Source organism: Rhinolophus sinicus, chromosome 16, assembly GCF_057876585.1.
Source record: "Rhinolophus sinicus isolate RSI-liver-muscle chromosome 16, RSI-T2T, whole genome shotgun sequence".
In the NCBI taxonomy this organism is placed as follows: domain Eukaryota; kingdom Metazoa; phylum Chordata; class Mammalia; order Chiroptera; family Rhinolophidae; genus Rhinolophus; species Rhinolophus sinicus.
Genome location: NC_142516.1, coordinates 157849727 through 157868173, shown reverse-complemented (window position 1 = coordinate 157868173; position 18447 = coordinate 157849727). Strand labels below are relative to the sequence as shown.

General features: G+C 33.1%; 1 pseudogene; it reads right to left on the bottom strand.

Moving 5' to 3' along the window:
• Positions 1-2120: 2120 nt before the first annotated feature.
• LOC109458893 (protein SEC13 homolog pseudogene) overlaps positions 2121-18447 on the bottom strand; it is a 76945-nt pseudogene continuing 60618 nt past the window's right edge.

Sequence of the window (18447 nt, the reverse complement as noted above, 5' to 3'; positions counted from 1 at the left end):
TATTTCACATCCCCCTGACTCTTTTGTAACTACCAGTTTGTTCTTCTTAATCTCCTCATCTTTCTCACCCAGCACCCCAACCCCCCTCCCATCTTGTAACCATCAGTTTGTTCTTCATATCTGTGTATGTTTCTGTTTATTTGTTTACTCTGTTCTTTAGATTCCACATATAAGTAAGATCATGTGGTATTTGTCTTTTTCATTCTGACTTATTTCACTTAGCATAATACCCTCTAGGTCCATCCATGTTGTCACAAATGATAAGATTTCATTCTTCTTTATGGCAGAGTAATAGTCCATTGTATAAATGTACCACTTCTTCTTTATCCAGTCATCTACTGATAGGCATTTCAGTTGTTTCCATATTTTGGCTATTGTAAATAGTGCTGCAATGAATATAGAGGTGTATATATCTTTTTGAATTAGTGTTTTGGAATATTTTGGATAAATACCCAGGAGTGGAATTGCTGGGTCATAAAATAGTTCTGGTTTAAATTTTTTGAGAAACCTCAGAGCTCTTTTTCATACTGGCTGCACCAATTTGCAATCCGCACATTCTCACCAACACTTGTGTTTGTTAATTTACTGATGATAGCCATTCTAACAGGTGTGAGGTGATAGCTCATTGTGGTTTTTATTTGCATTTATCTGATGATTAGTGATGTTGAGCATCTTTTCATGCTTGTTGGCCATCTGTATGTCCTCTTGGAAGAAATGTCTACTAGGGTCCTCTGCCCATTTGTTAATTGGATAGTTTCTTTTCTTGTTGTTCAGTTGTATGAGTTTTAAAGACTCACAGGGATTCAAAGTAACATATAGGGAATATAGTCAACAATATTGTAAAAACTATGGTTAATGTCAAATTGGTACTAGACTTACCGGGGGGATCACTTCATAAATTACATAAATGTCTAACCACTATGCTATATACCTGAAACTAAGATAAAGTCAAATTGAATATCAAACATAATTTTAAAAAATAGTCACAGGAATATATAGTGCAACATAGAAATATAATCAATAATATTCTAATAACTATGTACAGCGTCAGATGGGTAATAGACTTATCGAGGTTATTACTTTGTGAGGCATATAAATGTCTAATCACTGTGTTATTTTGTATACCTGAAACTAACAAAAATATAAATAAAATTAACAATATAGCATAAACTTCCCTCCATATCAGAAATATATATTCCACTCAAAAGAAAAAATTCTTAGTGGTGAACTTAAGTTATATGTACTATGCCTTATGGTTAAAATATTGGGACTGTGATTAATAAAAAAGTATGGGTTTAGAAAAATGTAGTTATGATTTGAATTCTAGATTATTCACTCATTAGCTAAGTGATGCTGGCCAGACTACTTAAACCAGGTTAGCTACAGTAAAAGAGGAAAATCACTACAATTGGAGACTAAATGAATGCCATATGTGTCACCTTAATTAATTAATGCCATATTACATTCTCTGATATAGGGAAGGGTTTCAATAACTAGAATAGTAAAGTAAAAGTAATAGTTCTACATATAATAAACATGGTGTGAGAGAGAGGGGTATTGGTGTTAGCAATAGTAGTAGAAGTGCTGTTTTCCTGTTCAAGGAGTATTTACTGATAAATTATTTTGAGTTTCATAGTCTAATTAGGTACATTTTAAGATGTCTCTGGACAGGGATAACTCCAAACCAAGTAGCAATAGTCAAAGTTTTAAAGAGAAATTTAAAAAGGAAATAGAAATCCAAATGGAATGTATATATCCGAACTATTTCCTACATCATTTACTCAGGAAACTTCCCTTGACTCATCCTCAGCTGAATAATGCATCTCTTCTAACTTACCTTTTGTTTTATTATTTCAGGGGGCAGCTCATTACTCAGAATGTATTTCAAACTTACTCAATAGAAATTCTTGCTTGGGTATTGATAAGTCTCGAAATTCTGTTATATATATATATATATATATATATATATGATATATATATATATATATATATCATATATTATATATATACACACACATATACATGTATATATACATATACATATATATGTATATATATTGTCAGGCATATATATCTGTGTGTGTGTGTGTGTGTGTGTGTGTGTGTGTGTGTGTGTGTGTATGTATATGGCCAGGCATTGAGCATTGAGCCTGCTGATAGCAAATACAGTTTTCAGTGATCACAGTAGTAGACAACTCCACTTGATGAAATATTAACACTTTTAGTCACAAATGAGAATTAACAACTTGATCAGGTTGCCTGGAAATGTATCTTCATGTGGATCTCTCACAGCCCGGAAATTATGCAAACTTCTAAAGTAATGGAAGAGACATGGAATCAGAGAACAGTACCAATAAAATGAGTTTGTGTTATGCATTTTCTTATTGCTAGTATTTTAAATATATTTGCAAAGTCATGTAACAATTTTGCCCATTTGTCTACTTGAAAGGGTGGCATATTAAAAGAAAGTTATGCAAATTTACAAAACATCACACTACTCTTATAACAAATGCTGAAATCTTATATATTTATAAATGTAATGTAAGTAGTCTATATAATAAGGGAGCAAATCTAAAACTACTTAATGGAATTCAACTTGAAAATATGATTCTATGTAAGATTTCTCACATTATAAAGTTTAACTTCAAAATAATATTAGTAATAATGGCAAACTTTATATGGATTGGGCTATATTACCATATTTTATTCTTAGAGTTTTCATGTACATTCCTTAAGCTGAATAAAATGCACATTTACAGTGTTCTGTTCTCAATACAATTGTATTTTATCAATTTAAGTAGCTTTACAACATAATGTGCAAATCATTAATTTAAAAATGGCTATTGAGCATATATTATAAATATGATCAGACATGGGCCTTTAGAACATGGAGCTTATGGCCTGCTGCAGAGATTGACAGGTGAATAATAATTATTAAGTATAATTATGACTAAACTCTATGCACATTTTAATGAAAATGTAGGTGTCCTTAGTATTCTTGGAGAAATATATACATATATACAAAGTCTGAAAATTAAGTTTGTGAACTCGTCTGAGAAAAAGTGCTAAATACCTCATTGCTGAATATCACTATGGTCACCTTCAAGTACTCCCCTTGGGAAGCTATGCACTGACGCCAGTGCCTAGTCCACCCTTCAAAGCACTTTTGGAACTGTTTTACTGGAATGGCCATTAAAGCTGTCATCATATTACCCTTGAAGTCCTGAGTGTCATCAAAATGTCTTCCTTTCAATATTTTCTTTATCTTCAGGTAAAGAAAGAAGCCATGGGGGGGGGGGCAGATCAGGTGAGTAGGGAGGGTGTTCCAATACAGTGATTCATTTACTGGCTAAAATCTCCCTCACAGACAGTGCTGTGTGAGCTGGTGCATTGTTGTGATGCAAGAGCCATGAATTGTTGGGAAAAAGTTCAGGTCGTCTAACTTTTTCAAGCAGCATTTTCAGCACTTCCAAAGAGTAAACTCAGTTAACTGTTTGTCCAGTTGGTACAAATTCATAATGAATAATCTGTCTGATATCAAAAAGGTTAGCAACATCATTGCAACAAGTTCACAAACTTAATCATCTGACCTCATATATGTATATATCTGAACACATACAGTACATAAAAAATGGCCAAAAGTATTTTAAAATAACAGTTTGAAGAACTTTTGTAGTTTCTTCCTCAAAACATGAGTGCTTTTAGCCAGACAGTAAATTACAAACCATATCAAATCATATTTAGGGCAGATGATGAATCTGGTTGCAGTTTTAACTAATCTAGGGAATGTTATCTTGTTAGAGTTAGGAACTCTTCCTCCTAGCTGTTTGGTCAGTTGGCATAGAAGAGGCAGTCCTGGTGTCAGCAGTTCAGGAGCCAGCCCTGCCTCTCTTGTCACTGCTCATTCTGCTGTCCTTCTGTGACTGAAGCTACACAGAACCCTGGCTCTTGTTGACATCACTGATAGACACCCACTGCCCTTCCAATGACTCCTTCCACAGGGTCACTTTATTATCTCCAACCAAGAAAGCCAGGACATTGGCTATGATAGACCAACTCACATACTACACATCATTGAACTTGTGCTGTTGTTCAGGGGACCATGTATTACTCAAGGGATCAACACAGGTCCAAATGAACACACACCCATTCTGGGAGTAGCTGGCAATGGTGCTGGTGAGTAGACGAATGGAGGGAGCCTAGGTCAGTCACATCTTGAACCCAATCACTGTGTGCTTGCAGCTTCCACTGAAGGTCCTTCTCCTCCTTCCACAGCTTGACAAGGTTGTCACAACTGATGGAGGCAAATTTCTTCATGTAGTTGGGCTTCTTCCCAGAAGCTGATCTATGAGCCTTCCAGGTACAACAGCAGAGGCCCACCCGACAGCATTGCAGCCAAAAGTATGAGCATTGTTCATCTTCACTTCTTCCCACTGGCCCTCCCCAGTGCAGATCAGCAGGGAAATGGCCCTATCCAGAGCCACAGGCCAGGATCAGGCTGCAGTTGTGGGGGTTCCACACACAGAATTTACTGAGGAGTCATGTCCCCGGACCCTTTGATCTCTTTCCAGACAATGACTTTCAGGTCATAGGAACAGGATGCCAGGATATGGCTGTACATGGAGTGGGCCATGGCACTTGCCCTGCAGGACCTTTCATGACCCCTGAGTTATGCAATGACGATCTTCCCTATGCTATTTTTCTTTTGATAGCCCTTAACATATTTAATATTGTTGCATATCTTTCAGAATCCATTTAGTTCATAAATATGTTACAACATTTGACTGTCAGGTCTATTAAGACAGATGCTATTATCTCATAAGATATATTTTCCATTATCCAATACACTGATGAGTTCAATAAATATTGAATGAATGAATGGACAAATGAATGAGTGTTAATAAAGGAACCTATTCACTAGTTTGCTCATTCTTTGTTCAAAGACATAAGTCTAGTTATTTTATTGTGAGTTGAGTGTTACCAGGGCCTTATGCTGGACTAAGATTTCACTGCTTATTGGCAGATAATTTACAGTAACCAAAACATTAAGTTGCATGTTAAGTAATGTGTCACAATAACAAACAATGTATCTTTTCTTTCAGGTCATATTAAGGCTAACACTTAATATGATTACTCTTTTCAATTCTCATTGATCCAAATATTCTAAATTTATGTCAGATATATCCTGAGCCATAACCTTATTTATTTCTTAGATGCACTCTCTAGAAGTGATTATCTAATTATTTTTAATTCAACTACTACATATATTTTCGTGCAACTGAGTTAAGTAAAAAATGTAATCAAAATTCTTTAGTAAAAATTGATAAGTATTTAATCTAGGGATCAGTGAAATCCATAACTCATGTGATTTGCTCTAGCAAGGAGGATACAACCTCTACTGCTTTAAATCATGGCTGGGCTCTCTATGGTATGGGCAAAGTTTTCTATAAAAAACTAATATGAAAAGAAGAGATTTAAATTTGTTGATGTTGAACTTTCCCTAACAAATTGATATGAGATTTTCAAGTATTTAAGACTTGGTCAACTATTTATTCCTGGAGATAGAAATTTAAAATTGGCTTTGACAATCTGAGCTCTTTAATATTGACAGAACATCTTATATAAGGAAAGATATTTCCTGCCTTTTCATTCCCTTAGCAGTATCTTCTGATTTATAAGAGTTTTTAATTTTGATGAGTTTGCATTTTCATAATATTTTTAAAATATCTAGTCAATTTTTATAAAACATTTTTTAAAAAATCGCTGGGAATTTTGCTGAGAGTAGATTGAGTTTATAGATCAATTTTGGGGGAAAATCTTGAAAATATTCTTCTAATCCATAAACATGATACATGTCTTTGTTTAATCCTTTTAACGTTTCTTTCTACAAATTTTATAGTTTTCAATCCTCCAGACTTGAAATATGTTTTTAAAAAGTTATCCCTCCATTCTTTGAGTTTGTTGATATTATTATACATAGAATTATTTTTATTTCCCTTTCCAAAAGTTTATTAAAATTATATTAAATATAATTGATTTTTTGTTTATTTGTACCCTGAGAACATACTAATTAATTATTACTGTTCGTAATTGTTTCATAGATTCCTTTATTAATTTTACATTAAAATTGTCATCTGAAATAGAAATTACATTTATTTATAAATGCATTTTTCTTTTTTTTTCTTTTTCTTTTTTTAATATTTTATTCGGGGGAAGGGGAACAGGACTTTATTGGGGAACAGTGTGTACTTCCAAGACTTTTTTCCCAAGTGAAGTTGTCCTTTCAATCTTAGTTGTGGAGGGTGCCGTTCAGCTTTAAGTTGTCCTTTCAGTCTTAGTTGTGGAGGGCGTAGCTCAGCTCCAGGTCCAGTTGCCATTACTAGTTGCAGGGGGCACAGCGCACCATCCCTTGTGGGAGTCGAACCGGCAACCTTGTGGTTGAGAGGACACGCTCCAACCAACTGAGCCATCTGGGAGCTCAGCGGCAGCTCAGCCCAAGGTGCCATGTTCAATCTTAGTTGCAGGGGGTGCTGCCCACCATCCCTTGTGGATGTCAAGGAATCGAACTGGCAATCTTGTGGTTGAGAGCCCACTGGCCCATGTGGGAAGGGAACCGGCAGCCTTCAGAGTTAGGAGCATGGAGCTCTAACCACCTGAGCCACCGGGCTGGCCCCCTGAATTTAATTTTTTGAGTCTGTATAATTTTATTTCTTCTGGGCTTATTACAATGACCAGAACTTCCAAAATAATGTTGAAAAGAAGAGATTACAGTGGGAATCTTTGACATTTCCTGATCTTAGAAATACGCTATTTTAATAATTTAACTTTAAGTATCTATACGTTTTATAGGTGCTCTTTACCAAATGTGGCAGTTCCCTTCTACGTTTAGTTTACTGAGAGATTTTTTCATGAATAGATAGTATTTTTTTGTAAAAATCACCTTATTTATCTTCCTTCAATTGTCTCATATCATCTGTCATATTAACTATATCCACTCTTCAAACTCCCATATAGCTTCATAAATTAGTTTATTTATTTATTTATTTATTTCTCACATTAGTTTTTAAGCAATTTCTCACTATATTTTCTCTCCTAAGTTGGGTTAAAAAATCTGGTTATATCCTACAATTTTCTTTCTCTCTTACTTCTAGTCATGTCAATTTTGCTGTCAAATAAATAAATATAACAATGAATGTGAAACAGTACGAATTAAACAAATATTTCTTAACTGGTTTTATTTGGGTGTGCTAGATATATTTGGGCTACCAAATTATCAATATTTCTGTAGTATATATTTTAAACTTGTATTTGTATTATTATTAAGTGAGGAAAATAATGAAGCACACTGATTGAAATGAGCAAAATATAAATGGCTAGCATGAATAAACATTTGAAGGCCCATTCCAGTCTTTGAATTAGTTAAGATATCATACATAGTATGTCACAGACTCTATATAAAAGATAATTTCAAATTATAGAAGAAAACACATAATTTTTTTAAGTTTGTCATTTAATATATATATTTTTTTTTTATCGTGTTTCAAGGTCAACTTGAGCATCTACTTGGGACTAACCTCTTTGCTAGAACCTGAATTTGCAGAGATGAATAAGAATTCATCTTTCTTTGAAGACATAAAAGTTTAGTGACTGAATATTCAATGACTTACTTGAAATATTTTATCTAGATATTCTGGAATTTGAAAAAAATCAAATTGCATTTAAAATAAAGTATATTTTATGCAACAAGAATGAAACAAGAAAAACTATACATTTAAAATAAAGTATATTTTAAATGTATAGTTTTTCTTGTTTCATTCTTTTACTTAGTATACCATCTTTTTTTATCTTAGAAGTTTAGATATTATTAAGAGTCCCCATATTTTCATAAATTTTAAATGACTGCATATAAAGAGGTCATGGGGTATGTGACTGAATCATCTTCATATTTAAAGGTATAATTGGAACCATAAATTAGCAAATTCTATGGGAAGAGCTGTCACTATTTTAAAACAGTTAAAGTTTGTGGAAAAGTATCAATAATAAAGGTTAATAGGAATTATAATGTCAAATTAACATTTATTTCAATTAATGAACTTCATTAGTGCTCATCTGTACGTGATTTAAGGTCAGTAGAGAGAAATCTAAATGGCAATGGTTAAATAAGACTTGTCAGAGAAAACAGGCTTGTTCTCAATCTTTTTAAGTAGATAATTTAGATATCTTCCCAGCTAAAGTTATTTTGACAATTTTTCATAAATGTCTCTTATAAAACCCAGTTTAAAATGTCTTGTTCCATAGTTTCAAAAATGATTTCTACCTAATTATATTTCAATAGTACATAGAACATACAGAATATCCTTCAATTCCTTTGCCACATGCAAGATATAATTAACGTGATTTTCTTTACGAAGATGGCTGGCAAAGTTTATTTAATTCAGTGTAATCCCACATATATTAATAAAAAAGATGTTTTCATGACAATGAAAAGAGATTAATATCTTGTCTTAGTTTAAAAATAAATTTCCAGCTTAAAAAACGAATATCTATGTTACACTATGCACAACACTGGCCACTAAATTTTGCCTAAATAATTTTACTTTTGTTGGATATAACAGGTACAGAATGTCATACCAGAATTTTCAATGTAATGTAGAAAGTGCTATTCCACTATGAATGGATATTTTTGTTTGTATTGAGAGTCTAGTGCTCTCAACTCTGAAGAGATTTTAATACATTCTTCAGTTACCCAAGAAATCAAGAAATCTTATACTTGGAAATTCTGCTAGTGGATACCTGTAGGATACGCCTGGTGATTTCAACCTCAAAAGATTACATTAGCATAATAACAGTATTTAAAACAAAACTGTCTCGTTTAAAATGTCATCATTTCGCATATATTTATTTTTATCTTCTAATGCTAGCATAGCAAGTAACTGGGGGTATAATGCTTTTCTTAAGACAGTGATACCAAATATTAACATCTAACCAGCTATTTCTCTAAATTTTATTTGATCTGAATTGAAACAGGAAAAATAAAGCTGTTATGTGTGTATTTGTAAGATGAACTTCATGACCAGAATTGCTATTGATGTTAAACTTAGTACTCTGTGAATTTAGACTGATGGTAGATGGCAGTGGTTTTCATATGCATTTGCTTGGAAAAACAAAGTAATGTATTCACAAATTTGAAGAATGATAAAAACAAAACAAAACAATAATTTGCCCTTTTAAAACAACTACAGCTTCTGTAGCCACCCTGTACAATGTTACTAAATAAACTCACCACATTAAATTCCATGCATGTTATCAAAGAGAACAACCCAGGGATGAGGGGCATTTCACTTGGTGTGTAAGTGCATGAAACTCGGATTCACATAACACTTAAGTTCAAATCACTGCTTACCATTTAATAGATTAGGTGAGTTATTTAAATTGTCTTTTACTCTATTAAATGAAAACACTAAGAAAGAAGCCACACTTGATGTGAACAATAAATAATACATACACAGTGCACAAAGTTCCTTGAATATTGTAAGAACTAATTAAATGATACCTATTATAGTATTTTGATAAGTAGCCTTTTCCCCAAACTTTTGTTTAAGCATAGATACTAAAAATGAATTCAAAACAGCTGGAGTTCTTCTAAGTAGAGATTTTTAAAAAGAAGAAAAAAGAAAAAAAAATGAAAGTAGGTATCATATAACTGTCAAAGGGCATTTCAAACCCATAAATATCCTGTTTCCCTGAAAATAAGACCTAGCTGGACCATCAGCTCTAATGCGTCTTTTGGAACAAAAATTAATGTAAGACCCGGTATTACATTATTATATTATATTATATTATATTATATTATATTATATTATATTATATTAGACTTGGTCTTATAGTAAAATAAGACCACGTCTTATAATAATTTTTGCTCCAAAAGATGCATTAGAGCTGATGGTCCAGTTAGGTCTTAGTTCGAGGAAACAGGGTAGATTTTCAAAACCATGATATTTGATCAATTATTCAATATTTATTAGTTTGGTAATATAGGTACATTAATGCAGAATTTTCTTGTTTAAATCTTCATTTCATTGGTTATTTAAAAACGTAAATGTAAGTGTAAACTATTTAAATTGATAGATAGTTGAAAATTTCATGAAATAATGTATATCTTAGGGCATCAAAATGTGCTTTGAGATTCATCTAAGCCTATCAGTTTAGTTAGAATAGTTGCTGGTACAGCAAAACAGGTATTTTCACACCCAGTTATGAAATGTTTGCTTACTAGTGGGCTTTGGTTATTTTATAATTTCTATATGTTGATAATCAGCATTTTCTAAATTTTCGTTAATATTTGTAATTTTTGTATGAAAGGTGATACTCAACTTTTCTCCCTCTTTTTAGTCTTCCTTTCTCTCTCTCTTTCCCTCCCTCCCTCCCTCGATCCCTCCCTCCCTTTTTTCCTTCCTCCCTTCCCTCCTTCTCTGACAGAAAAGGCAGAAATGAAAAATCAACAAGATGGATCCCATAATTCACATTGAGCAATATAAATTATTGTTCAAATTCAATTAAATCACCAAATCTAATTAAATTTATCTATGCATAAATGCATGACAAAGAAAAGCCTTCAAAACATTAAAGGAGAGGTCTTGGATGTTATTTAACAGAGATTCTTTATCTGAAGTTCAAAAGTGTGGAATAAATCAAGTATTGTTCTAAAATTGTATTTTTTAATAAACTTTTTTGTTGTTTTTTTTTTACATCAGCCATTCTTAATTGAAAATGTCTAGCAATGCTGAGATAATAATGAAATCTGCTGGATTTTAAAAGACTAGTAGTGATTTCATAACAGGCCAGCAGATCAAGTTAGGTACATGCAGAAGTTTGGAATAAGCCAGTAATGCCATTCTGTTTCCACAGATGTAACAGTTGCGGTGTCAACAAAGTTTAAACAAAAAAAAGTTTTCTCTAATGCTGGCAGGAATCTCACTGGATTGATTGATAACATTTAAATTAGACTGAATTAAAAAACAAATGTAAAATGAGAAATTGGAAACCCTAAGTGAAGATTTCTGAGAGATTTTGTTGTTCTTTTTTTCTTTTTTTCATGTGAATGGGTTGGTCAGAGATAATGTAATAGCTGTAAGGGCAAGTGGATTCCAAAAGACTTTTTTTCTGTTTAACAGGGGATATATTTGAAGATATTAAAATGCTAATGAGATAAAACAGCAAGCCTACAGTTGAAAATGAAGAACTATGGTTAATTTAAATAATCAAAGACTATGGAAAGTAAAATCTAAATCACAGTAGAGAAACTGCCCTCCAATTAGGACTAAAAAGCATTTTGAAAAGGATAAGATAGTAGAGCATAGGCAGAGATACTGGTAAGTTTGAATGATTTAATGGATAGATGAGATATTTGAAGTGCATGTATATTTTTTTCAGATAGGAAATTATTTCTACTGAGATTGAGCGAGGGAGGAGGATGTGAACTTTGAGAAGAACAAAAAAGTTTTAAAAATGTAGTTGCCGGGAGAGTGAGAATGAGGTTTGATAATTGGGGTGTTTGGGGTAGAGTAGTGGGAGACACACAATGGCCCTACTAAACAGTTTTACTGATATGAGGACTAAGATTTTGAGACAAGTAGTTTGTAGTTCTGTGGGGCCCTAATTATCATACACAACTAGACAATGTCAACTTTTTTCAAGACTTGGCTTAAATATCACCTTTACCTCTTAACATTTCCAAACTCCCATAGTAGAAAGTAATCATTCTTCTGGATATCATAATTCTTGGTCAATATATAGGTTTACCATCTAAATCATACAGTATGAAATATTTTAGTGTGTACTTTATCTGTTAGGTTCTCAATGCCATAAACAGTGATCACCTTTTCAACGCTGTAACTCATGACTTATAACTCTCATTAGTCTGTAAGCTCTTCATTAAGTCTAGTGGTCATTGAGATCAAACAGATCGTTATCTTACAATTTGCTTCCTTAGCATAATGACGCAAATATGGAAGGATACAGGGAGAGGGGCACACACACACACACACACACACACACACACCTAGCTAGATGACATTCCATGATTCTCTTATCACTGTCATTTCAGAAGCCTTACTCTTTTTGTTTTATATTTAATCTCTGACTTGGTTTGGCTTACTTTCCTCAATTGCCATTCACTTACCATAGCTCTAAGACTAATTCTTAGATTCCAATATCTTTCCAAAATTCATAAACTTTTAATTAATAACTTTTAAGAGCATGGGATTTAGAATGACATCCATGATTTTACAATCTTGCTTTATGCATCACTAGCTATGTGAACTTGGAATATTATACAATTTAGGTTCTTTATCTTTTAAATGGATTAAAAATTGTGAGGATTAATGGTAAATTGCATATAAAATCATTGGAACTACAAGCTTCATAGTAGTTAGTAAATTTTAGGAAAAATACATCAGTACAGATTGTGCCATAATTTCTGGAATATTATGTTCCAAATAGTGGAGATCAGCTTGATTTTCTAGTCACTTTGATATTGTGACTTTTTTTTCCTTTTTGTTACTTAATAAATAAAAAAATATCACCAAGATATGTTTAATCTTGGTGTTTACTCATGAACATAACTTGGCAAATAGAATACTTTCTAATATGACTTTCCAGCTATTTCTTCAAACCCAGTAAATTATTTTCTATTTTATCTTTATTACCTCTGCTTCATTTTCTTCTAGTTCAGTTTGAAAATGATAATTACTAAGCAGATTACTGTTTTTGATACTATATATCAATTTTTTTTCATATTTCTTGAATGAGTATAACAAGTTTTCACTCTCCGTGTAATTAATTCTATTTTCTGCTATCTCATGTCAGCAATATATTACTTATAATTAGAGTTTTATTATGCTGTAGGATATGTCTCTGTTCTTAGTTTTTTTTCTTGCTTTTTAAAAAATTTCAGTATGCCTCTTTGAAGCTATTTCATCTTTTATATAGTAAGTACTTATATTTTATTGATATTAAAAAGTACATGCATTATAGAATCATTCTTTATCTCTTACATTGTAATTTTTACAACAATATGTTTATACTCTTCAATTTCTGAAATCTCTTACCTTCTGACTGGAGAATATTTTAAATTATAACTTTTTATTATTATTATTATTTTAACCCTGGATTAGGCAAACTACACACTTCAGTTATTTGCTTTCAACTGAAGGCTTTTAAAAATCTGACTATTTCCAAGATGTAAGATAGCTGCTAACCAAATATTCATTAATCAGTTGATTTTCAGTTATATTAAGTTCTGATAAATTAAGAAAGAATATTATGCTTTTTAAAGTTCTGGGATTTTTGCTTGTTTTTCCTGAGAAAATGGTTTGTGATTTATTTTGTAGGAATCAAAAGCAGTTCTCAAATTTTGTCTTTTACTCTCCAAAAGTGGGTGAACGTAATTAAGCTTTAGTAGCAATGAATTTTATTCCCAGTGTTTTATTGTCTTTTTCCTTACATATAGCTCACTTAAAAACCCAGCATGCAATTCATGCTTGCCTTTTCCACCTTTTCTCCAACTGTGTTGCATTAAAGCGCTCTTATCTCCTAATCACTGTCCAAAGAGAATAACTTTGAATGCATGGTTGGGTGTGGGAGCTTGTCATATTATTCTGGGGAAATTGTACAGATGCAATGAAGGCATAGGTTTCCTTTCTTCTAGTTGATATAATATTGCATTTCTGATAAATTGGTAACTGGTCACAATCACAGGGTGTTTCAAATTTTGAACTATACACTGACTTTCAAAAGTTATTTATTGGGCTTTGATGACAATACCATTAGAAAACCTGTGATGGCTAATCATAGTTCTGCTTAGTGTGTTTTTGAATTTGTATGTATTTCTGATTTGACATGATTTCAATTATATAAATTCAAAGAAGAAAAAAATACTAGAATAACCATCTTAAACCGAAAAATCTAGACATTTTCAATGTTGAGGAATCTGAAACATATAGCTCTATGATCTACGTGCATTGGTTTCTTTCAAAATCCCATGGAGACAATTAAAAAAAAAGCTGAGGTAGCAATACTTATACTAGATAAACTAGACCTTAAAAGAAAGGCTATGACAAGGAACAAAGAAGAACCCAGTGATCCTACTTCTGGGTATTTATCCAAAGAAATCCAAAACATTACTTTGAGGGGACATGTGCATCCATATGCTCATGGCAGCATTGTTTACAATGGCCAAGATGTGGAGGCAGCCTGGCATTGATGGATGAATGGATAAAGAGGAGATAGTACACATATACAATGGAATATTGCTCAGCCATAGAAGGGAATAGATTCTTGCCATCTGCGATGGCATGGATGGACCTGAAGGGTGCTGTGTTGAGTAGAGTATGTCAGGCAGAGAAAGACAGATGCAATGTGATTTTGCTTGTAGCTGTATGCGGAATGTAAAGAAAGAAATAATACAGAACCAAACAAAAAATTCAATGTAAAATGTGGCGCTGAGGACATTCACTATAAGAAACTTGTTATTCCAGACTAGAAAATTTTTCCTATGTTTTTGTATTTGTGAATATATATTACTGGTTCAGGTGGTTAAATTGCACAAAATCATAACAGTATTGATACCAACTCTTATCCGATAGTTGCCTTTACTTTTTTAAAATTGTCCTTAGTTCAAACATTTTAATTTTTTCATGTTGAACTTATCTTCTTTCCCATCTTTATTTATGCTTTTTGTACCTTTTAAAATAAACTTCCATACTCTAAAGTAATAAACCTCCCCTAATTTTTCTTTAAATAATTTAAAAATTATGCTTCATAGTTACATTCTTACTTCATATAGAACATATGTATATATGTTGTTAGATAAGAATCTAATAGTTTTCTGGTCTGTTTGTTCTACGTATTTTCATATGGAAGTTGTCTGTGATATGGTGCTGTTACTTCATCTACTTATATTTCTTTCCTGTGAGTTCATCTTAGCAGTTGAGTTGCGTTTCAAAATGAATCCGCTTCTTTGCTTTGGGATGGGAAAGGTGACTGTCAGAACCTGAGTGTCTATAGCTTGATTTCAGTGAGACTGGAAGTTGAGTAAACTACTCCAACAGGTTGTCTCCACTAACAGTATTCTATACCTTTCTCTAGTTGTCAGCCTCCCAGAGCACGATCCTGCCTTTTTTATCCCAGAAAATGGCCTGTCCTGGCCGAATACCTTACAATCACAGCTCTTCAGTTCTTGGGTGGGAGCAGAAATGCAAAGTAATTAGCAGCCTAACAACTTCCACATTGGAAACCTAACTTAATCACATCAGTTGTCCCCAGGTACAGTGTCATTGCTCCACACTTCTGTGAATAATTCTGTAATAATGATTCTGGCCCCATTTTTTCGTGTGAGCTTTTAAGCCTCACCCTTCCATTTTTATCTTCTGCCCTACATTTGGGCAAGCAGATAAGAATATTGATGTTCCATCCTCTGGTGCCAGAGGGAGATTCAAACCATACCACTCCTACGTATATAGGGAAACCTTCACCCAGGCCTCACCCCTAATCAAAATTAAAAAACAAAAACAAAAACTCCTGACCCCATTTAAGGCTTGCTTGAGAGGCTGGCCTTCCCTGCTCCAGAGACCTCAAGTATGTTATTAACAAATATTTTCACTCTCTTGATGTGTGCATGGCATCCTCAGACTCCATATCTGGACCAAATTTTCCGAGGGGGTTCCTACTACTTCTGCAAAGATCCTACAAAATTGTCTCTTAAGTCTCTGTATCCTATCTAAATACTGCTTCTTGGAGTCTTTCCCCCATTAACTCCTATTTGTTTTTAATTTCTTGTGTATATCAGAATTTATGTTTCTTGAAGTACCAGAATTTATGTTTAAGAACAGCATCCTTCTCTATTTCTTGAAGTACCAGAATTTATGTTTAAGAACAGCATCCTTCATTTGCTAATATTTAACATATTTTAAGAATTATTGAAGCTCAGTGGAAAAAAATAAGATCAGAAAATGTGCCCCATGTGCCTTCAGGATCAGAGGTCCTCTAGTGGACTTTGTTCAATTAGTATTTCTAATACTATATACTACATATCTATATGTGTGTGTGTGTGTGTGTGTCTGTGTGTGTGTGTGTGTCTGTGTGTGTGTGTCAATTATAGCCACCTTTCAAAAACTGTAGAAATAATAAGGAATAGGCTCAGGTTTATAATCATCATTTCAATATCGCCTATCAAAAACTGTAGAAGTTGTTTTTAATGAGGTTTCCACTTGTACAGTTATATATCCTTTGAAATAATTTAAATTCGAGCTATAGAAGAAAACTAACTTATGAAATTTTCAGCCAAATATATATTAGTAGCAACCATGTATTTAAGGAAATTGTGCCTTACTTTACCTATATTCATTAAATCATAAATATTTTTAATAAATGAAAATCTATTATTACTATTGTTTTTAAAGTTTATTGGGGTGACAATTGTTAGTAAAGTTACATAGATATCATGGGAACAATTCTGTATTACATCATCTATAAATCCCTTTGTGTGTTCACCACCCAGAGTCGGTTCTCCTTCCATCACCATATAGTTGATCCCCTTTACCCTCATTTACTAGCTCCCTTCCCCCTTATCCTCAAGTTTTTGTTTCTGTGTCTGTGTCTATGAGTTTTTGTTTCTATGTCTATGTCTATGAGTTTTTGTTTCTCATTTCTTTGTTTTGTTCTTTTGTTGTTTTTGATTTATATGCCACATATCAATGAAATCATATGGTTCACTGCTTTTCTGTCTGACATATTTCGCTTAGCATTATAATCTCAAGATCCATCCATATTGTTACAAATGGTCCTATTTCATCATTTCTTACTGCCAAATAGTATTCCATTGTGTATATATACCACAACTTTTTTATCCATTCATCTATCGAAGGATATTTTGGTTGTTTCCATGTCTTGGCCACCACAAATAAGGCTGCAATGAACATTGGAGCACAAATATCTTTACAAATGTGTTTTCAGATTTTTTTGGTAGATACCCAGGAGAGGGATTGCTGGGTCATATGGTAATTCTATTCGTAATTTTTTGAGGAACCGCCACACTCCTTCAATAGCGGCTGCACCAATCTGCATTCCCACCAACAGTGTATGAGTGTTCCTTTTTCTCCACAGCACTCCAACACTTGCTACTATTTCTCTTGTTGATAATAGCCATTCTAACTGGGGTGAGATGATATCTCATTGTGGTTTTTATTTGCATTTACCTGATGATTAATGATGTTGAGCATTTTTTCATATGTCTATTTGCCATTTGTATGTCCTCTTTGGAGAACTGTCTCTTCAGGTCCCCTGCCCATTTTTCAATTGGGTTGTTTGTTTTTTCATTGTTGAGTTGCATGAGTTCCTTGTATATTTTGGATATTAGTCCCTTATCGGAGGCACTGCTTGCAAAAATCTTCTCCCATTCAGTTGGTTGCCTCTTTATTTTGTCGATGGTTTCTTTTGCTGTGCAGAAGATTTTCCATTTGATATATTCCCATTCATTTAATCTAGCTTTTACTTCCCTTGCCTTTGGAGTCAAATTCATGAAATGTTCTTTGAACCCAAGGTCCATAAGTTTAGTACCTATGTTTTCTTCTATGCAGTTTATTGTTTCAGGACTTATGCTTAAGTCTTTGATCCATTTTGAATTAATTTTGGTACATGGTGACAGATAGCAGTCCAGTTTCATTCTTTTGCATGTTGCTTTCCAATTCTGCCAGCACCATTTATTGAAGAAGCTGTCTTTTCTCCATTGTATGTTTTTGGTTTCTTTGTCAAAAATTATCTGCACATATTTATGTGGTTTTATTTCTGAGTTCTCAATTCTAGTCCATTGGTCTACGTGTCTGTTTTTCTGCCAATGCCATGCCCTGTAGCACAAGCTAAAGTCAGACAGTGTGATACCGCCAGCATTGTTCGTTTTTCTTAAAATTGCTTTGGATATTCGGGGTCTTTTGTGGTTCCAAACAAATCTGATGGTTTATTGTTCTACTTCTTTAAAAAACGGCCATTGGGATTTTGATGAGAATTGCATTAAATCTGTATATTGCTTTGGGTAATATAGCCATTTTAACTATGTTGATTCTTCCAATCCATGAGCACAGAATATCTTTCCATTTCTTTGTGTCTTCTTCAATTTCCTTTAAAAATGTCTTATAGTTTTTAGCATATAGGTCTTTCACATCCTTGGTTAAGTTTATTCCTAGGTATTTTATTATTTTTGCTGCAACTGCAAAATGAATTGTTTTTTAATTTCTTTTTCTGAGATTTCATTGTTAATATATAGGAATGCAATGGACTTTTGTATATTGATTTTGTAGCCGGCAACTTGACTGTATTCGTTGATTGTTTCTAGTAGCTTTTTGGTGGACTCTTTAGGGTTTTCTATATATAGCATCATGTCATCTGCAAAGA